The sequence below is a fragment of the Macaca thibetana genome, chromosome 5 (genome assembly GCF_024542745.1).
Source record: "Macaca thibetana thibetana isolate TM-01 chromosome 5, ASM2454274v1, whole genome shotgun sequence".
In the NCBI taxonomy this organism is placed as follows: Eukaryota; Metazoa; Chordata; class Mammalia; order Primates; family Cercopithecidae; genus Macaca; species Macaca thibetana.
In genome coordinates this window covers 76,725,951-76,748,460 of record NC_065582.1, presented here as the reverse complement: position 1 = coordinate 76,748,460, position 22,510 = coordinate 76,725,951, and the positions used below count along the sequence as shown (strand labels likewise).

At 43.3% G+C, this 22,510-nt stretch overlaps 1 protein-coding gene and 1 pseudogene across 6 annotated transcripts in view; both read left to right on the top strand.

Annotated features, from left to right (window-relative positions):
• The window catches only part of ALPK1 (alpha kinase 1), a 137,258-nt gene that overhangs the window by 37,704 nt on the left and 77,044 nt on the right, over positions 1–22,510 (top strand). Inside the window, exon 3 of one of the 6 annotated variants that reach the window (XM_050791319.1) lies at positions 20,274–20,527. The exons of the other annotated variants lie outside the window; for them this stretch is intronic. The gene's annotated coding sequence lies outside the window, so the exon portion shown is untranslated. The remainder of the gene's footprint in view (positions 1–20,273; positions 20,528–22,510) is intronic. 6 annotated transcript variants of the gene reach the window in all.
• On the top strand, positions 13,649–20,260 carry LOC126955102 (regulator of telomere elongation helicase 1-like; annotated as a pseudogene).

The following is a 22,510-nucleotide window of genomic DNA, read 5'->3' as shown; positions in this document are numbered from 1 at the left end:
TGGCATCTTTGAATTCACGCACGTGGTTCCCAAAGATTGAAAGCCCCCTAAAGATTTTATCTCAATTGCTGGGAAATAAAGATCCCAGCAAACACATGGAACTGGGTGCTTAGTTACTAGCATTTCACTACTCTCAACCAAGTAGCTTAGGTTCTCTTGGTTTTTGTGGGTCGGTGGTGTGTGTGTCTGTGTGCGTGTGTGTTTTATATCTCAGTTTTGAAGGGTTTGTCTCTGTAGACATAAAGGGATGGTAATACATATTCATGAAAGCGTGTTCTTTCCAGTCCCTGTTAACGCTGACAAAGCCTTAGCTGTTTCACACAGCAAGCTGACTGGGATTGTGTGTGGGGGCTGCACGGCCAGATTAGTGCAAACAGCAAGCCCACTCTGCTGCTTGTTAGGCCTTGCCTTCCTGACAATTTCCCCAATTGTCGCTTGTGACAAGGCTGTCATTAGGTGATGGCTTCTTTTGGCCATTTTCAGATAAAGATAATTTCCTTAACTTCCATTTTATTTGACAACAAGCAGTTTGGGAGAGAAAGGAAGTGCTTCAGTAGTATATAGATTAGGGTTTTGTCACTTCAAAGGCATCTTTGATCTAAAAATATGTGCTGTACCAAATTCATTATGTCTTTTTTTAAAGAGCTTTTAAATTTATTGATCTTCTCCTCAATTATTCTCCTTTTACGTCCAATAATGATGTGTGAGATGGTAGTGTTGGGCAAAGCCTAGGGAGAAGTGTGGGGTGAATGCAGCCAACTGGTCACTTCTGAGGTCAGTACAAGAACGAAACAACAGGTGCTTTTGTTTAGTGTCGATTCTTTTCTGAATCCCTGTGTGGACAAAGGCTTCTCTTCTATTTATTGCTCAACATAATGATATTGGTGCCAAGAGAATAAGACAAAATTATGTTTGGTATTACAGCGTAATGAAGTCACAGCTTATACAAAAATTATGCCTCCAGTTGCTTTCACCCTCACCTTCGAGGCCACAGGTTTCTCCAGCCAGCATGGAAGTTCTGTGGAGAAAGAGCAAGAGACTTCTTTGTTGACCAACAATTTGACTTCCTCTCGAAGCAAGCTTACATTGTGCTGAAACTCAGCCTGCCGAAGTTCTTAGAATTGGATCATTTAAAAAATCATACAGAGAAGAAGAGAATAAGAATTCCTATGTGAAAATGTACTTTAAAAACAGCACTTATGAGCATTTATGGCTTAGACAGTAGGCCACTTGTTTAGAAGGTCCACTTGTCCTCCTTTTGTTGTTGTTGCTGTTGTACACAATGGTTGTGTGGAATTACTATGTTTTAAACAACACCTAGGAAAAAGGGGTGTACAGTTTACATCCAAACTATCATGATTAGCCATTGTCTCCTAAAACTTCACATATAATAACCAATTTAGGACAGAACAAGCTACTCATTTCCACTCCTGCAATTAAGAAAAGGAAGTGAAAATAAACACCTTAATTTCATTGTTTTGGTCTAAATGTTATGTTACTTGCCTCTTGATAGTCTACTTTATAATTTAGAATGATCTAGATGCTTTTGATATTTACTAAGTTCATTTTAGCAAATAATTTCAAAATCTTATACATTGAAGAAAATATGTAATTTTAAAGCATGACCTCAGGCTCCTAAAAGTAATGACAATTGCTTCTTTTGAAAAAGCACTTTTCTGAATTTTCAGAAGCTAGTATAACACAATGCCTTTCATTTTGCCAAACTAGTTTAGAGGTCTGGAACTCTAACTGTGGGCCTTCAATCCACAGTAAACTGTAGATAAAAACAGCCCTCACAGCAATATCAGAGCATTTTCTGTATGTCATATTCTTTTATCCTTACTAAAAGGTAAATACAATTGTTAGCTCATTTTTACAGATGACAAAGTGAGACACAAAGGCGTTAAGTAACTTGCCCATTCTCTCATATTGCAGTAAATGTTAGAGCTAGAATTCAGACTTGGTTACTTTAGATCCAAATCTCTGCTCTTATTGCTGGGGCCCAGAATACATGGGACCTGGAATACGTACATACGCCTCTCCTGATTCCTCCTGTTACAGAACAAGTAAATGTTAGTTCTCCTCTCCACTTCCATCCTTTCAGCTCCCCAGTCCTGGTCTCCTGCCCTACACAGTCCAAGCAAGTGGGCCAAGAGATTGCAGCAAAGGAGAGGTGCCAGAGAGGAATCTTATCTTCTGTCCTGGTTCCTCCGGCTTTCCTCCTGCCTGCACATTGAACACAGGGGGACTGACATCCTGAGACCTGGTAAATTCAGACAGTGGGGTTCATGGTTCGTCGTATCCTTTGAAGGATTCCTCCACCACTTCATTCAAGATATCTGATGTGATTTCTCTTGACTTTATTTTAACTAGAAAACCCTGATTTTGACTAATTTTTAATTTTTGGTGAAATCAGTACATGCAATTTTGAAGAAAGAAAGAAGTAGACTTTGAAGGAGAATGTTTTGGAGACAGATCTCTGTGTCATCTTAGAGTTCACCTGCTTTGTGACTCATGAATGCACTACAGAAACTGGCAGACAGCAACACCCTCAGCCTGCCTCGGAAGAGACAAAAGTAAATACCCGTCTCAAAGAGATTGCACTGAAATATGATATCAGCTGCAAGAGAGGGCCATCTCCTCCGGTCAAATGAGAAAAATCATATTATCCTCACTGTGGTATACAAATAGCTTGTAAGCCACATTCTCCATTTGAATGATAACAATAAAGTGCTAACCTCGCTGCTGCAGGCCAGCCTGATCCCATCTCCAAACACAAACACTTCTGCTTGGGTTTTGGCTGGGGGCTGTGCTGTGGCCTCCCAACCCCCACCGCTTCCCCCGCTTCTCCCCCCACCCCCGTTAATTGGCTGAGACCACCAGAATTTGGAGGACACAGATGTCACTGATAGTTTTCCTAGGGAGCACATTCATGCCCATCTGTTGCAGCCTAGAAGGCTGTTCATATATCCACAAGGCCTTCATTTAATTCTTGTCAGAAAGTAATGTAAATCCAGTTTACCTCAGAGGTCGCAGGCGAGATTTATGCCAATGAGCCCCCTGCAATTTACACACACTGTAGTTGTATAGGATGAAAAGAAAGCCTTTCATGTTGGTGCATATTAACAAGAAAGCCTGCCTTCCGAGAGAGGCTTTTTGATTGAGGCTTCTCCTGATTTTAATACAGCCGATGCCAGTTGGTATACCCAGCTTTAGAAAAGGGGGAAAAAAATCTAATCTTTAAACTGAAGTTTCTTCTTTTATAAGACGTAAAAGAGAAAGAGTGAAATCCTAGCAAGTGGCACTGCCATGTCTTTAATTATCTGTTACTAGACAAAACTCCCTCGCACTTGGAGAAGACAGAGTGTGACAGGAGAGCACGTTTCAGCCTGAATTGCTGCGAGTGGAAGTCTAGGGAGAGCTCAGTTGTAAGCAATTATCTTTCCAATGTGAAAATAGTGGGACTGACCAGTTGAATTAGACTTCTGACTTTTTGGCTGTCTCTTTCTAGGATAGTTAGAGAAAAGTATGGAGTTTGATTAACTTGATTTGGAGCAGGCTAGGTAGAAATCGATTCATCAGTAAATTGGAAGAAGACATATGTGATATATACATAGAAAATAATTCATAGAATTATCTTATTGGCAGTCTAAGAGCATTAAAAAGGACTTGGGTTACATCTTTCAATGTATTGATACATTTTGAAATATTTAGGACTGTGTCAGCAGGCTGGAAGGCAAATGGTTTTAAAAGCACTCATGGGGTCAAAGTCTTCTGGAAATTCTGAATACACACCTTATTTAGTATGTGACCTTGGGAAAGTTACTTAATCTCCATGACCCTCAACTTTCTCATCTCTAAAGTGGGGATCATAAAGCCAATATCATAAGGTTTTGTGTCTGAAGTGCACAGCATAGCACCTAAAGTACAGAAAGTATTTAACCAATAGCAATTTTCCCTCTCCAGCTTGTCTTTTAGTGGTACCTGTGACAGCAAATTACGAATTTAAAATGTTAGTTAATTTAGTTCAAAACCTCTAAGCATTCAACCCACCAGACTACTTTTTCATATTTAAAAAATGTTTAAAGATCAATGAAATTGGAGATTTTCTTTCCCACAGTTTGGAATTTTTGTTGTCAGTTGTTTAATTTTTTAATTCTGTAGAAAGTAGAATAGAAGTGTGTTGGTTTCCGTAAAAGCAGGCATGGCTGCCATGCTCATTCACAGTTGTCGCCTCTGATTTCCCAAGACGGTGTTAATAGGGGGCGTGCTTCTCGTGTTTTTCTAGACAGTGCTCATTTACCCATACTAATGGCTTTGAAATATATGGTATGATTATTTTTGCACCACGTTTAATTTTTTGTTTGTATTTTGATTAAGATAACATTAAAGCTCCGCTGTGATTTCTAATACACGCTAACAGGACGATGAGGCACAGTAACCTAGAAGTATTACATGATGTGGATGTAGGTGGAATGGGGCCCTGTTTAAAAATACAATGTGTTGTTGGCAACACATTAAGCAGGTACTCCAAATATGCATAATCTGGACTTAATTACAGAATTGGATAAAGCAGTAGCTTCATTTTGCAGAGTAGTGGTCATATTAGGGAGGCTAAAGCCCAATTTTGTTGGTTATCTTAACCAGGGAAGAGGAGATTTCAAATAATTTCAGAACGGGCTCTTGCTGCCTCTCAAAATTCATCAAGACCATTCCTTTTTGTTGGGGTCCTCAAAACAGAATTCTTAAAATTTTTTATTATTAAAAATTTCAAATATGTTGTTACAAAAGTAGAGGAGGCAATGTAGAAACCTCATGTACTCTTATGTAGCTTCAACATTTAGCAGTCCATAGCCAATCTTGACTAATTTACATCTTTAATTTCACCCCACCTCCATGCCTCAAATTATTTTGAAACAAATCTCAGACTTCATATAATTTCATTTCTAAATATTTCAGAATGTATCCCTAAACAATATGAATTCTTGGAGTTTCACTCTTGTTGCCCAGGCTGGAGTGCAATGGTGCAATCTTGGCTCACTGCAACCTTTGTCTCCCAGGTTCAAGCAATTCTCCTGTCTCAGCCTCATGAGTACCTGGGATTACAGGCATGCGCCGCCATGCCTGGCTAAGTTTGCATTTTTAATGGAGACGGGGTTTCTCCATGTTGGTCAGGCTGGTCTCGAACTCCAGACCTCAGGTGATCTGCCCGCCTGGGCTTCCCAAAGTGCTGGGATTACAGGCGTGAGCCACCACACCCAGCCGATATGAACTCTTTTTAAATATAACCACAACTACTTTTATCTCACCTTAAAAATTAACACTAATTCCTTAATATCAGTTATTATATCATATATTATCAGTCAGAAATCATGGGACTTTGACTTTTAAAAAAGGAAGTTGATTATTTGAGTCTCATATTACAAATTAGTTGTTTTTGCTTCCATAACCCAACAGTTTCATGAGGACTCTTAACGACTTTCATCGTGGATTTACATGGTTGACACGTTTTGCGATATGTGGTAGTAACCTTTAGAATGAGAATGTGTCACCTTGTTGAAAAATAAAAATCACACCATCATTACACTCCTACTCCATCTTCATTGATTCATTTGGATAAGTGTTTTCCAAACTTATTGGTCATTGAAATTTTATGTGGATGGCCATCATATAAAACAGATGGAAATGAAGTTGCTCTGGGGCTATGCTGCCAACCAGTCATTTGGCCTACTCTTTCCTCACGTGGGGCATTGCAGGTTTTGATAACTGAAATGCTTTCTTAAATGTATGCTATTTTCCCATTATGATTTCAGGGTAGGACAAATTGCTGTGTGAAACAGTGTTAAGAATGGAAGATTGCACACATAGACGACATCGAAAAACAAACAAAAGTGCAATATTTACTTTTTAAGCTTCCTACCAGCAAAAATAATCTTTCACTTAAAGTAATTAAAATGTTTATTGTAATGGGAAAAGTCCACTGTGCTTATAAATAACGACCCCACTTCTCAGTTGACTACATTGGGGCCTCCTGGGAGGAGATGTATTTGCTTCCTGTCAGGGCTAATCTATAAATGCAATCACCACTTAGACCTCATCAGTTCTTTTCTTCCCCTTCATTGGTCCCTCTGGACTTATAGTGTAGCTTGAATAAGGTCAAATTAGGATACTTTTTCCCCAGAAAAGTACAGCAGTGGCTATTTCAGTGTTTTAAAATTTGAGAATCAAGCCTAAGAGTCATGTCCTTAAATAAACTACAATATACATTTCTGTCATAGAATCAACATTCTGTTAAAATAATGATTTCTGCTTGTCAGTATGATGATCAGTTTCTTCTCTGCAAAAAGCAGGACACAGAGTGGTCTCAGGTAAAACCACAGTGGCCTTAAAAGCTTGTGTCTAACTTCTGGCACATAATCCTAGTGAGTTGCTATTTGAACTCTGACAAATCACTGAACTTTTGACTTAATCTTCAGACAGGAGCCATATTCCTTGCTACCTTCCTCACTGTAATCTTATACAAGTGATGTCATCAACCTGGTTCCATTTTCTTTGTCAAGATCTAATAATAAATACCTTTTCTTCTAAATACTATAATAGTAGGAAGGATGGAATGAATTCTCCAACTTTCCTAAATTTAAGTAAATTCATCCTGTGGGCCAGAATGTTGCTTTGGAAGTTTTTACAAGTTGAATTATAAAATTATGTTTACTTCTCAAATGAAGTTGTTTCTGTGGGTTGAAAATATCTCTTCTGTTTGTCTGGTAACCTTCCAAATACCAAATATGTATACAATGGATACTCAGTAAATGCTTAAATACCATTGAGAAGTTTATAGATACAGTGCATCTTATTCGATGCATTAAACTGCTAAGTTAGCTATGAAAGCCAAGCATTAAGGAAAGAGCAGGAAACAAACAATTATTTTTTGCCAGTAATAGATTGTGTAGAAGCTAATGTGTTTCACTTGCCTATTTCGATTTACTCATTTTTTAAAAATTTCCTGTATCACACTGTTAGCTCTATACTGGCAAATATTCATTCATTAGCTAAAAGCAAAGAATGGAATTAACACTAAGTCTCAGATCGCCATCCTCCTTATTAGAGAAAGGAGAAAATGAGAGTTCTTCCGCTTGAAGAGCTACCAAAGAAAGTAAGTAGAGTGGTTCAAAAACAATAATCATCCCCTAAGCCAGGTGATTGGCGCTCTGAGCACATTTGCTTTGCAACTGAGCCGCGTTTCACTCAGTCACATAACTCTTATAGAAAGTATAGAATCCTGAAAGTCTAAAACTGTGCTCGTTTTCCAAATCAGCCTGGTGAAATCTCGTTCTTGATTCTCAAATTCAGAATTTCAATTTTAAGTTTAAGGGCCTTAAAACTGCAAGTTATAGAGTGAATAGAAGAAGGCCTGGTTTTCTAATCAAGTCTGTTGGTCTCTGAAGGCTAGCTATGCCAAGGTCTCTGTGCTTTGCACACACCATGAGGTGCTTAGGCGCCGTGTCAAGAGGTAAGTTAACAAAAAATGAAATGTGCTATCTTTTCTTTGCAGACACGTTTTGGGTTTGTTCTCCTTAAGATCAGGCAGGACTAGTAGACTTCTGCTGTTGACTGCTTGTCCTACAGAGTCCCTTGCTGCTGGGCTGTACTTAGTTGTCACTCTGTGAATAGCTTGGCGTGTGGGTGTTTGCTGCCTTTGCGCCCGCAAAGTGTGCGGACATCCAGGCGGTTCTCCATTACTGTCTCCTGGCTACTTGAGGACATGCGAGTCCTATTTGTTCCCAAGCCAGTAGGAGGCTCCCTGCCAAGACCCATCGGCTGCTGGTGACATGCACACGCTGTGTGAATCACACAGCCACATGGTGGACTTTCATTATGTCAGCCCAGGAGTGTGGTCTGCCAATCCCCAGGCCAGAGGCCCACCCCCAGGCGCCTTTGACATTTTAAGTATAAAATAAATAAAGAGCTTTGTGTGTGTCTCTGAGCGAAGGAGAAGATGAGGGGCTGTGGGTGTTTCTGTCTGATCTGTAATCCGATGGAGGCTCTTCTTTCCTCTCAGCCACTTCAGGGCGCACTTCTCTGATGCCTCAGACAGAGGCAGGCTGAGTGCTGAGAGGCAAATAGCTGATTAAACCAAGTTGGCTGGATGTGGTTTTTGTTTTTGTTTTTGTCTTGTTTTAAGCAAATGAAATTCACATCTTTTTCCCTGAAAAAGTCTAATAAGTGGTCATAACATTTCAATTATTGAACAGAATTTCTATTCATTAATTGAATATGGATCCAGATAATTATCTAGAGGATAATCCCAATGGCAAAAGCCACAATTACTTTTGCATCAACCTAATATTACATGGCTTTATATTGGAAAAATATCAGGAACCTGAAGACTTTGCATAGTCAAGCAATTTTCTTTCTCAAAAACCTAAATGGTAATGAAGCCAACAAGGAAACCAAATCCAGAGTAAACTAGGAGAAACTGGATGACTTCTTAAAAAATAAAATTTTATTGCTTGAAAACTTTATTGATAGCAATAACTGATACCTATGAAGCACTTACTACATGCTAGGCAATTTTTTTGTGTTTTACATATGTTAATTCAGTTGATGCTTATAAAACTGTGAGATTGATCCTATTATTACTAGCCCCCCCACCAACTTTATTTTTTTTGAGACAGAGTCTTGTTCTGTCACCCAGGCTAGAGTGCAGTGGCGTGATCTCAGCTCACTGCAACTTTCGTCTCCCAGGTTCAAGCAATTCTCCTGCCTCAGCCTCCCGAGTAGCTGGGACCACAGGCGTGTACCACCACACCTGGCTAATATTTTGTATTTTTAGTAGAGACAGGATTTCACCGTGTTAGCCAGGATGGTCTCGATCTCCTGACCTTGTGATCCACCTGCCTCGGCCTCCCAAAGCGCTGGGATTACAGGCATTAGCCACTGTGTCCGGCCTATTATTACCCCTTTTTATAGATGAGAAAACTGAGACATGATTTGCCTAAAGCTACTCAGCTAGTAAGTAGCAGAAATTTAAACCTAGGAAGCCTCACTGCAAAGTGTGTGTGCTTAACTTGGCTGTTTATTGATAATCAAAACAGTGAAACCACAATTCTTCATTTCAACATCTTCATTTTTCTGCTCCTGTTATTTCAGGGCCCCTGCATCCCATTTCTCCAAGACAGATGCTCCTTTGTGGGCTATCTCTAACTTCAAAAGCTACATAGTTCTATGCAAAATAAATTAACTTTCCTGGCTGTGAAAATTATAAATACAGATTTTAAAATATTCTGTTGCCAAACGATCCTTAATCCGCACATTTCCTGGCCTCATCAAAATAATGCAATGTTTCACAGCCCCAACAATTTTATATTACAATATGCTTCATGCTGTTTTCATGTACATACCACACTAACATCTGGACCCTCCTTCCTCCCACTCCATCCCTGGAGAGATGCAGCAGTTTGGACATTCTGACTTTGTTGGTATAAACAGCACATTTCCGTTGCCTCACCCACTGTAGCACAGACTAAATGGTCAAGGCTACTCCATTTCTTCTTCTGAAGATAAACTATTTCTCTTCCACTAAAATTACTCTTGCTGAGTTTCTCTCCAGACCTCTGGTACCATTTAGTGGAAAGCAAAGTGACCATGCATTTTCAGAAGGAGTCAGGACTCTGCACTCTTATCTTGATCTTCTCTGTGTCATAGATTTTGGAAATCACTCAGCTGACTCCTCTTCACCTCCATAACTCAAGTTCTTTACCTAGAATATAGGTGGACACTATCTGCCTCTCAGAGAATACACCTCAAGTCGAAGGCTCTTTAAAGTTTAGGAAATCTTTTTTCCTACTTTATAACTGCCTCCTACTATCATGATAGTTCTGGATTTGGGGACATATGAAGTGAGTTTATGTGAGTGTTCTCTCATTTGGGGTGCAGAAATGCCGAGAAAACTTTCCTGGAAGTACCATTTTGAAGTCATCGGTGCAGGAGCCTAGAGCCAGGACCAGATGGCAGGCTTGACTCACTTTGACCTGAGATGTTGCTCTTCCAGCTATGTGGGCCAGGCTAACAGTTCATCAGATGTCACCATGGCTGATGGAGTGGGTAACTGTAGCTGGAGAATATGAGCAACAGCCTCTGCAGTGATGGCCTTTTCTTTTTCCTATTTTTTCTTCTTCAGGCCGGGAGGTAACCCATTCATGACCCGGAACATTCTCATTGCACTTTCTTGAGAAGTCAAGTTTGGTAAACACGTTCAGCTGCAGTGAACTGGAGAGAGGAGGGTGGGACACAAAGGCAAGAGAGACAGAGGGAAGGGACAGCTTTGGCATCCAATTTCCCATTTTAATAAATTATCCTCAGACTGTAAGTGTTGATATGAAAGTGACATAGCAAAGACCTTCATTTTCACTTACAGAATTTCCTAAAATATACTTTGCTTTAAAAAAAAATCAGACAATTCTTTTCTTTTTTTCTTCATTTGTTGTCTTACAGAGTCTTGTTCTGTCACCAGGCTGGAGTGCAGTAGCACGATCTTGGCTCACTGCAGCCTCTGCCTCCTAGGTTCAAGCAATTCTCCTGCTTCAGCCTCCCAAGTAACTGAGATTACAGGCACGCACCACCATGCCTGGCTAGTTTTTGTATTTTTAGTAGAGATGGGGATTTGCCATGTTGGCCAGGCTGATCTCAAACTTCTGACCTCAGGTGACCTGCCTGCCTCAACCTCCCAAACTGTTGGGATTACAGATGTGAGCCGCTGTGCCCAGTCTTTTATTTCATTTTCTATGTAAATAGAATGAAAAGATAAGTTGAATTTCTTGGCAATCTAGCGTTTCTCGAACTAATAGTTCAAACTGCTTTTATATCATCAATTATCTCAATAGATTATGCTTACCAGGGATCCCCAACATAAGATGAGGCTCTCCTCCTCACAGTCTTTGTTCATGTCATTCTCCAACTGGTATTCTTTTACTCACTTCTCCATCCAGCAATTCCAAATCCTATTCCCTCTAGAATTTCCTGTGCAAGTGCCTCTAGCTCTACTCTGAAAGGATATATCTTTTACCACCTCTCAATGCAGCCCTTGGTTCCAACCCTAAAAGCAGTAAATGATATTCGTTACCTATCCAATACTTCCAGGCTTGGGTTTTCATTTTATTCTCTTTAATATTTTCTTCAAATGTGGAATAGATATCAATAATTTATAAAATAGATGTGATATACACGGAACATGATGAATCCCCATAGGCCAAGCCATCGATTTAAATAGAAAAACATACCACTTGCTTTGAAGTCTCCTCCATACTTCCTTTACATCTTCTTCCTACTCCCCTCAAGAAATCCAGAATTCTGAGTTTTACTTAATCACTACTTTTCTTTGTAATTTTACTATATACAATCATCCCTTGGTATCCATGGGAGATTGCTTCCAGGATCCCTAGGACACCAAAATTCTTGGATGCTTAAGTCTCTGATATTATAGAAAATGGCAAAATATTTGTATATAACCTACACATATTCTTACCCATATACTTTAAATAATCTCTAGGTTACTTGTAATACCTAATACATGTAAGTGCTATGTAAATAGTTGTTATATTGTATTTTTTTATTTGTGTCATTTTTATTGTGTTTTTAAAAAATATTTTGCTTTTTTTGTTTGTTTTTTTTTGAGACGGAGTCTCGCTCTGTTGCCCAGGCTGGAGTGCAGTGGTGCAACCTCGGCTCACTGCAAGCTCCGCCTCCCAGGTTCACGCCATTCTTCTGCCTCAGCCTCCCGAGTAGCTGGGACTACAGGCACCCGCCACCACACCCGGCTAATCTTTTATATTTTTAGTAGAGGCAGGGTTTCACAGTGTTAGCCAGGATGGTCTCAATCTCCTGACCTCGTGATCTGCCCGCCTTGGCCTCCCAAAGCTCTAGGATTACAGGCGTGAGCCACCGCACCTGGCCTTTTAAAAATATTTTGATCCACAGGTGGTTGAATTCATAAATGTGGAACCCACAGATACAAAAGGTCAACTGTATATTTGTATCCTGTAACAATATATTGTTTGGTTATGTTTGTAAATTTTATGCATGCATTCCTCTGTGACTGCTTTTTATATTTCTAAGATTTATCCATGTTGTTATATGTAACTATAAGTTATTCATTTGTTTATTTTTTCCCAATGTATGAATGTACTTCAGTTTCCTTCCTTCCTTTCTCTCTCTCTTTCTTTCTTTCTCTCTCTCCTTTCTTTCTCTCTCTCCCTTCCTTTATTTCTTTCTCTTTCTTTTTCTTCTTCCTTTCCTTTCCTTTTTTTTTTTTTTTGAGATAGGGTCTCATTCTGTCACCCAGGCTGAACTGGACTGCACTGGTGCAATCTCAGCTCATTGCAACCTCTGCCTACCAGGCTCAAGACATCCTCCTACCTCAGCCTTCTGAGTAGCTGGGACCACAGGTGCATGCCATCACACCTGGTTAATTTTTGTATTCTTTGTAAAGATGGAATTTTTCCATGTTATTCAGGCTGGTCTTGAACTACTGGGCTCAAGCGATCCGCCTGCCTCAGCCTCCCAAAATGCTGGGATTACAGGTATGAGCATCACACCTGGCCGTAATTCACTTTTCTAATCCACTCTCCCCATGAGGGACATATAGTTTGTTTCCTTTTGCTTGTTTGCTAATTACAAACTGTGTCACTATGAAAATTCTTACACATAGCCCCTAGATACAGATACAAGAATTTCTCTAAATTAGAGTATATACTTGAGAGTGGACACTGGGTCAGTGAGTGTGCATCTTTGATTTTACTGGATAATGCCAAACTGTATGTTCCAATAATGGTGACTTGGAGTAACTAACACTGACTGTTCTTGACGATTGTTACTATCCAGTTGCTTTTTTTTTTTCAATCAAGAAGTTGCGAAGGGGCCAAGCGTGGGGGCTCACGCCTGTAATCTCAGCACTTTGGGAAGCTGAGGTGGGTGGATCACTTGAGGTCAGGAGTTCAAGACCAGCCTGGCCAACATGGCAAAACCCTGTCTCTACTAAAAATACAAAAAATTAGCCAGGTGTGGTGGTGCGGGCCTGTAATCCCAGCTACTCGGAAAGCTGAAGCAGGAGAATTGCTTGAACCTGAGAGGCAGAGGTTTCAGTGAGCCAAGATTGCACCATTGCACTCCAACCTGAGCTACAGAGTGAGACTCTGTCTCAAAATAAATAAATAAATAAATAAATAAGTTGTGAAGGGTTTTCCAATGTGGTTTGAGCTTGTATTTCCTGATTACTAATGAAGTCAGACACTTTTCATGTGTTTATTAGCCAGTCATATTTCTTCTCCTGTGAAGTGCCTGTTCAAGTCTTTTGTCTATTCTTTTCCTACTATGTGGTTGGTCTTTTTCTCATTGATTTACAGAAATTCTTTATGTATTCAGGGTAGAAATCTTCTGTCAGCTACCAAAGCTACAAATACTGTCTCCCAGTTTGTGATTTTTCTTTCCATTTTTTATGGTGTCATTTTACTAATCAGAAGTTTATCCTTAATTACAATCTTTTCCCTTATGATTTGGTTGCTTTTTGCAAGCAATTAAAAAAATTTTTTCCTAATGAAAGGTATTCTTTATTAGATATTCTCTTTTACACATTGTGTAGTTTCGTCTTTCACCTTTAAGTTTTTAACTAATATTGATTTGAAATAAATAAATAACCAGTTAGCTCAATGCCATATATCAAGCTCTGTAATAAATCAAGTTCCCGTATATATGTAGGTCTCTTGCTGGACTCCCTATTTTATTTGTAAGGTCAATTTTTCTTTTACCATTTTTTGTTTTGTTTTGTTTTTGATTTTGTTTTCTGTTTTCAGACAGAGTCTTAACTCTATCAGCCAGGGGCTGGAGTGTAATGGCATGATCTTGGCTCACTGCAGCCTCCATCTCCCAGGTTCAAGTGAGTCTCGAGCCTCAGCCTCCCAGGTAGCTCGGATTACAAGCATGAGCCACCACACCCAGCTAATTTTTGTGTTTTTAGTACATATGGGGTTTCACCATGTTGTCCAGGCTGGTCTCAAACTCCTGGCCTCAAGTGATCCGCCCACCTCGGCCTCCCAAAGTGCTGGAATTACAAGCATGAGCCACCATGCCTAGACTGTAAGGTCAATTTTTCTAAGTGCCAATAATTTTTGCATCATTTAATTATATATTTATTATTGACATTTGGTATAACACTGTGCTCTCCTCATTATTCTTCATCAGGAATGTCTTTATTATTCTTGAACTGTTTTTCCATAGAAATTTTAAAATCACCTTTTTAGGTTACATACAAAGACACATAGACACAAACAGAACTGTTGAGATTTTGACTGCAGTTGCATTAAAGTTATAGATTAATTTGAATGTTGAGTTTTCCAGACCACAAACATGGAATATCTCCTCATGTCTTCCCATGAGGTAAATGTTATAATTTTTTCTCTGAAAGTCTTGTGCACATACTAGAATTAATCTCAGATACTTCATATATATTACTTTTATACCTTACATATTTTGTACCATTGTAAATGATGTATTTTAATTAAATTTCATTTTCTAAGCATTTGTTGCAAATTTAAGATATTTTGCCTAAGGTTAGATTTATCGGGTTGTTGAACGATTCTAAAATTTTGTTGGTAAAATTATGTTTCAAGTCCGCCTTGCTGTCAGCCAGTGCTGGATGCTGAGGACTCAGGGAGGCCCACCCGGACCAGTGCGGGAGACAGCGACCCGAGCAGAAGCTGGACCGAGCGGGAGAGGAAGGAGAGGAGAGAGTCAGGGCTCTCAGGAGCCGGGTCCTGGGCAAGGGGCAGCCGTTTTCAAATTTTCAGGAAAGCGGTCGGCTCACCCTCGGGCAGTAAAAAGATGCCTCTGGGGAGGAGGCCCACGCAGCTCTCCGGGCAGTGGTGGTGGCTGGGCCTAGGGAGGTGGCAGTGGAACGGAGACCCTGGTGGGAGATGACATCAAGGGAGGAGACGGGCAGGACCCCAGATTTCTGCCTGTGGGCGATGGAAGTGAGGTTCACTGAGCAGGGAAGCTGGACACAGAACGCGCAAAGGGCAGAGTAGACAGCTGGTGGCCGAAGAGCAGGCGGACCCCCTCCGCTGGGGGAAAGTTTCCGATGGGACACAAAGCAGCTGACCGGAAGTGGGGGCGAAAGTGCAGCGCGCTCAGGGGCGACTGAGCGCCTTAGCTCGCGAAGTCTGAATTGCCTGACAGCGGGGGACGCGCTGGCAGCGCTCGACTGGAGTCGGTTGAGTTTCTGAGGGCCTCCGGTTCTGGAAGGCTCGCTGCAGAGACAAGAGAGGAACCTGTTCCATAGGGATTCTAGAAGAGAACAGCGTTGTGTCCCAGTGCGCATGCTCGCATCAATTATCCAGCGTGGTTGAGACCCTGACTTGTTTGGAGTAGTTTTTTCGCACCCACCCGAATAGCCTGCCCCTCAGCCACACTCTGTGCCCTCCTGAGAACAGGTTGATATGCCCAAGATAGTCCTGAATGGTGTGACCATAGACTTCCCTTTCCAGCCCTACAAATGCCAACAGGAGTACATGACCAAGGTCCTGGAATGTCTGCAGGAGAAGGTGAATGGCATCCTGGAGAGCCCCACCGACACAGGGAAGACACTGCCCCCTGTGCACCACGCTGGCCTGGTGAGAACACCCAAGACACCATCTTTACCTGCAATATTGCCAAGAGGGTGCAAGGGGAGCTTCTGGCAGATCGGGCCTTTGTCATCCTGGAACAGTGCTGCTGCTGCTGTTGGAGAGCCCATAGCTTGTAACACGGACATCCCAAAGATCATTTACGCCTTTAGGACCCTCTTACAACTCACACAGGTCATCAACGAACTTCGGAACATCTCCTACCGGCCTAAGGTGTGTGTGCTGGGCTCCCAGGAGCAGCTGTGCATCCACTCTGAGGTGAAGAAGCAGAAGAGTAACCACATGAAGATCCACTTGTGCCGCAAGAAGGTGGCAAGTCACTCTGTAATTTCTACAACAATGTAGAAGAGAAAAGCCTGGAGCAGGAGCTGGTCAGCCCCATCCTGGACATCGAGGACTTGGTCAAGAGGGGAAACAAGCATGGGGTATGCCCTTATTACCTGTCCCGGAACCTGAAGCAGCAAGCCGACATCATCTTCATGCCGTACAGTTACTTGTTGGATGCCAAGAGGCGCAGAGCACACAACATTGACCTGAAGGGGACAGTCCTGATCTTTGATGAAACTCACAACGTGGAGCTCTGTGAAGAATTGGCATCCTTTGTCCTGACACCCCATGAACTAGCTTTGGGACTGGACATCATTGACCAGGTGCTGGAGGAGCAGATCAAGGCGGCGCAGCAGGCTGAGCCCCACTCAGAGTTCAGTGGGACCCCACCAGCTCAGGGCTGAACATGGAGCTGCAAGACATTGCAAAGCTGAAGATGATCCTGCTCTGCCTGGAGTAGGCCATCAATGCCGTTGAGCTCCCTGGAGATGACAGCGGTGTCACCAAGCCTGGGAGCTACATCTTTGAGCTGTTTGCTGAAGCCCAGATCATGTTACAGACCAATGGCTGCATCCTGGACTCGCTGGACCAGATCATCCAGCACCTGGCAGGAGATGCTGGAGTGTTTGCCAACAAGACCGGACTGCAGAAGCTGGCGGATATCATCCAGATCATGTTCAGTGTAGACCCCTCTGAGGGTGGCCCTGGTTCCCTGGCAAGACTGGGGGCCTATAAAGTGCACATCCATCCTGATGCCCGTCACCAGAGGGCGGCTCAGCCCTCTGATACCTGGAGCACCACTGCAGCCAGAAAGCGAGGGAAGGTGCTGAGCTACTGGTGCTTCAGTCCTGGCCACACCATGCGCAAGCTGGTCCGTCAGGGCGTCTGCTTTCTCATCCTCACTGGTGGCATGCTGGCCCCGGGATCCTCCTTTGCCCTGGAGATGTAGATCCCTTTTCCAGTCTTCCAGGAGAACCCACACATCATCGACAAGCACCAGATCTGGGTGGGGATCGTCCTTAGAGGCCCTGACGGAGCCCAGTTGAGCTCAGCGTTTGACAGACGGTTTTCCGAGGAGTGCTTGTCCTCCTTGGGGATGGCTCTGGGCAACATCACCCGCATGGTGCCCTATGGGCTCCTGATCTTCTTCCCTTCATATCCCTTCATAGAAAAGAGCCTGGAGTTCTGGCGGGCCCATGTCTTGGCTAGGAGGCACTGAAGCCTCTGTTTGTGGAGCCCAGGAGCAAAGGCAGCTACTCTGAGACCATGAGTGCTTACTAAGCGAGGATTGCCTCTCCCGGGTCTACCGGCGCCATCTTCCTGGCGGTATGCCAGGGAAAGGCCGGGGAGGGGCTGGACTTCTCAGACAATAATGGCTGTGGTGTGATCGTCACGGGCTTCCCATAGCCCCCACACATGGACCCCTGGTTGTCCTCAAGATGCAGTTCCTGGATGAGATGAAGGGCCAGGTTGGGGCTGGGGGCCAGTTCCTGTCTGGGCAGGAGTGGTACCGGCAGCAGGCATCCAGGGCTGTGAACCAGGCCATTGGGCGAGTGATCCGGCACTGCCAGAACTACGGGGCTGTCTTCCTCTGTGACCACAGGTTCGCCTTTGCCGACCCCAGAGCCCAGCTGCCTTCCTGGGTGTGTCCCCACGTCAGGGTGTACAACAACTTTGGCCATGTCATCCAAGACATGGCCCAGTTCTGTGTTGCTAAGTGAACTATGCCAGCACCAGCGCCCCGGGCTGCAGCATCCAGTTTGTGTGAGGGAGAAGATGCTGTCAGGGTGGCTAAGTCACCTGGCCCCCTCCTTTCCACCAGGAAAGCTAAGAGTCTGGACCTGCACGTCCTCAACCTGAAGCAGAGGCCATCAGGGTCACCAGCTGCTGGTGGTGGGCTGGGGGGCCCTGGCAGGAGCAAACCCACAGGTGCTCCACCCTGTCCCTCCCATCTAAGAGGCTGGCAGAGGAGCCGCAAGGAAGGAGGAAGAAGATCCGGCTGGTCAGCCAGTCGGAGGAGCCCGTGGCTGGTGCACAGGCAGACAGGGCCAAGCTCTTCATGGTGGCCGTGAAGCAGGAGCTGAGCCAAGCCAACTTCGCCACCTTCACCCAGGTCCTACAGGACTACAAGGGTTCCGATGACTTAGCTGCCCTGGCGGCGTGTCTCAGCCTCCTCTTTGCTGACGACCCCAAGAAGCACAGCCTGCTCCAAGGCTTCTACCAGTTTGTGTGGCCCCACCACAAGCAGCAGTTTGAGGAGGTCTGTATACAGCTAACAGGACAAGGCTGCAGCTATCAACCTGAGCACAGCACGCCCCGAAGGCAGCGGGCACAGCCAGCCCTGGACCCTGCTGGAAGGACAGCACCAGGATCCCAAGCTGACCCTGTCCAAGGCTGTGGCCCAGCAGCTGGACCCCAGAGAGCACCTGAACCAGGGCAGATCCCACCTGTCCCCCAGGTCACCCCCCACAGGAGACCCTGGCAGGTACCCACAGTGGGGGTCCAGAGCTCCCAGAGCAGGGAAGCAGGGCCAGCACACTGTGAGTGCTTACCTGGCAGATGCCCGCAGGGCCCTGGGGTCCACAGGCTATAGCCAGCTCTTGGCAGCACTGACAGCCTACAAGCAGGATGACGACCTGGACAAGGTGCTGGCCGTACTGGCCGCACTGACCATTGCGAAGCCTGAGGACTTCCCCCTGCTGCAGAGGTTCAGCATGTTTGTGCATCCACACCACTAGCAGCACTTCTTGCAGACATGCACAGACCTGGCCAGCTAGCACTCCTACCCAGGCATGGAGCCGCCAGTACCCCAAGAGAAGAGTCTTGCCACACTCCTGTGCTCACCCACGGGGCTTTCCAATCAGACCCCTCATGGTGCGAGAAGCCTGGGAAGACCCAGAGCAAGATCTCATCCTTCCTTAGACAGAGGCCAGCAGCGGCCTTGGGGGAGGATGGTGTGGCTGCAGGGCCAAGCCAGTCCCCCGGACCTCCCCACGCGCATGCAGCGTCTGAGTGGGGCCTCTAGGATGTGCCCAGCCTGCAACACTGCCTGCAGGAAGCAGAGCATCACTCAGGTCTTCTGGCCAGAGCCCTAGTGAGTGCCCATGGAGGCCCTCAGCATGCCCAATGGCTTGATCACCTGCCTGTCCGGCTCTCATGGGCCAAGAACCCACCCAATAGAATAGGCCAGAGAACACTTAAAATCTACTCTTAGCAATTTGCAAGCATACAGTAGAATTATTTTCAATAACTATGGTTATTAACTATAGTCACCAGATACAACAGACCTCTTGAGTTCATTTCTCCTAACTGAAATTTTGCATCCTTTGACCAACTTCTCCCCAGGCCCTGACCCCATCCCTGCATCTCCTAGTAACCCCCGTGCTGCTCTGTATTTCTATGAATTCAACATTTTTATATTTCACAAATATGTGAGATCATATGTTATTTGTCTTTCTGTATCTGTCTTATTTCATTTAACATAACATCCTCCAGGATCATCCATGTTGTTGCAGATGACAGGATTTCCTTCTATTTTAAGGCTGAATAATATTCCATTGTGTATATATATATGACTTTTTTTTATTCATTTATCCTTGATGGAAATTTAGGCTGGTTCCATATCTTGGCTATGTGAATAATGCTGCCATGAATATGAGAGTGCAGAAATCTCTTCGATACATTGTTATTGTTGTAGCTTTATATTAAGTACAATTTTTTTGTATGAAAATTTAGGTTGGTTCCATATCTTGGCTATTGTGAATAATGCTGCAATGAATATGGGATTGCAGAAATCTCTTCGACACATTGTTATTGTTGTAGCTTTATGTTAAATATAATCAATGTTTGCTTAGATTTTGCCAATAATCTACAAGTTTTTTTGCTTATTAGTTCTGCTTGACTCTCAAGCCCTTGATCAGTGATCTTTCTTCTCTCTAAAGTACATACTTTAGAAATTTGTTTAGTGAGGATCTATTGATGTTTCTTTTAAAATACCTTTATTTTGCAAGTTTTCTCCCCCAGCATATGAAAGATATTCTTTCGCTGTCTTCTTGTTTACATTGTTGCTTTTAGGTAACCAACTGTATGTAAGTCCATTGTTTTTTCTTTAGAGGTAATTTGTCTTTTCTTTCTAGTTGCTTTAAAGATCTTCTATGTCTTTTGTGTTCCATGGCTTCATTATGGTATTTTTATATATGGATATTTATTTATTATTTATCCTGCTTGGGGATCCTGAGTATTTTGGTTAGTCTTGGCCCTTCCTGTTCTCAGATTGCACATCCTCGGACTCAACCAACCATGGATTGAAAATATTTGAATAAAAAGATAAGCAGAAAATGGTGGATAGGAGGCCGGACTAACTTGCAGCTCCCACTCAGATGGACAGAACAGCATACAGAGACCCACACTATGAACTTTTACTCCAAGAACCACCTCAGGAACATACCAAGAAAGCCCAGAGAATCCACAGGCCCTTTGAAGGAGGTGGATTGCCGCTGCAGGCTCTGTGGGACAGCTGAGGAACTGTGAGTCAGCTTGCTTTCTTAGCTGGGAGGCTTGTTACCTGTGACAAGTTCTCAGCCCTGCTCACTGGCTGCCTGGAAATAAACCTGGTGCTGTTTGGGGAGGGGCACAGTGGGAATGAGACTGGCCTTTAAGGCTGTAGGCTGCCTGGAAGCTGGGTGAGGCCTGTGGCTGCTGGCATCCCCCAACTTCTCTGGCAACCTGTGTGTGTAATGCAGCAGAGACAGAATTAATCCCCCTGGGAGCATAACTCCATTGGCCTGGGAACGAGACCCCCATCCCCTACAGCAGCTGCAGCAAGCCCTGGCCAAGACGGCCAAGACGAGTCTGAGCTTAGACACGCCTAACCCTGCCCCCATCTGATGGCCTTTTACTACTTTCCCTGGTAGGGAGGACAAAGGACATACTCTCTTGGGAGCTCTATGACTCCACCCACTGCCTGACTCTAGGGTAAGCTTGTATCCTCCCTGTACAACCACAACTGATGCACTCTTGAAAGTGCTACCTCCTGGCTGGAGGCCAACGTACACAAAACCAGTGTACTAAACAAAAACACAAGCAAGGACCCTTACTAGTCTTCATTCCGCTGCTACCTCTGGAGTAGGTGCTGGTATCCATGGCTGAGAAGCCTGAAGATGGATCACATCACAGGACTCCTTGAAGACACTCCCCAGTACCAACCTGGAGCCCAGTAGCTCTGCTGGGTGGCTAAATCAAGAAGAGCAATAACAATCACTGCAGTCTGGCTCTCAGGAAGCCCCATTCCTAGGGGAAGGGGGAGAGCCTCATATCAAGGGAGCACCCCTGGGACAAAAGAACCTGAACAGCAGATCTGAGTCCTAGATCTTCCCTCTGACGTAGTCTAACCAAATGAGAAGGAACCAGACAGCAATTCTGGTAATATTACAAAATGAGGTTTTTTATCGCCCCCAAAAGATCACACTAGCTCACCAGCAATGAATCCAAACCAAGACAAAATCTCTGAATTGCCAGAAAAAGAATTCAGAAGGTTGATTAGTAAGCCAATCAAGGAGACACCAGAGAAAGGTGAAGTCCAACTTAAGGAAATCAAAAAAAAGATACAAGATATTAATGGAAAAATCTCCAGTGAAATAGCATAAATAAAAAACAACCACAACTTCTGGAAATCAAGGACACACTTAGAAAAATGTAAAATGCACTGGAAAGTCTCAGCAACAGAATCAAACTAGTAGAAGAAAGAACTTCAGAGCTTAAAGACAAGGCTTTCAAATTAAACCAATCTGACAGACAAAGAAAAAAGAATTAAAAAAAAAAAAAAAATGAACAGAGCCTCCAAGAAGTCTGGGATTATGTTAAAGGACTAAACCTACAAATAATTGGTGTTCCCCAGGAAGAAGAGAAATCTAAAAGTTTGGAAAACATATTTAAGGGAATAATCAAGGAAAATTCCCCGGTCTTGCTAGAGATCTAGATATTCAAATACAAGATGCTGAAACACCTGGAACACCTGGCAAATTTATTGCAAAAAGATCATCACCTAGGCACATAGTCATCAGGTTATCTGAAGCCAAGATGAAGGAAAGAATCTTAAGAGCTGAGGCAAAAGCATCAGGTAATCTTTTAAGGAAAACTTATCAGATTGACAGCATATTTCTCAGCAGAAACCCTACAAGCTAGAAGGGATTAGAGTCCTATCTTTAGCCTCCTTAAACAAAACCATTGCAGACAAAATTTTGTATCCAGTGAAATTAAGCTTCATACATGAAAGAAAGATACAGTCTTTTTCAGACAAACAAATGCTGAGAGAATTTGCCACTACCAAGCCAGCACTGCAAGAACTGCTAAAAGGAGCTCTAAATCTTGAAACAAATGATTGAAATACACCAAAATAGCATCTCCTTAAATAATAAATCTCACAGGACGTATAAAACCATAACATAATGGAAAAACAGTAAGATATTCAGGTAACAAACAGCATGATGAATAGAATAGTACCTTACATC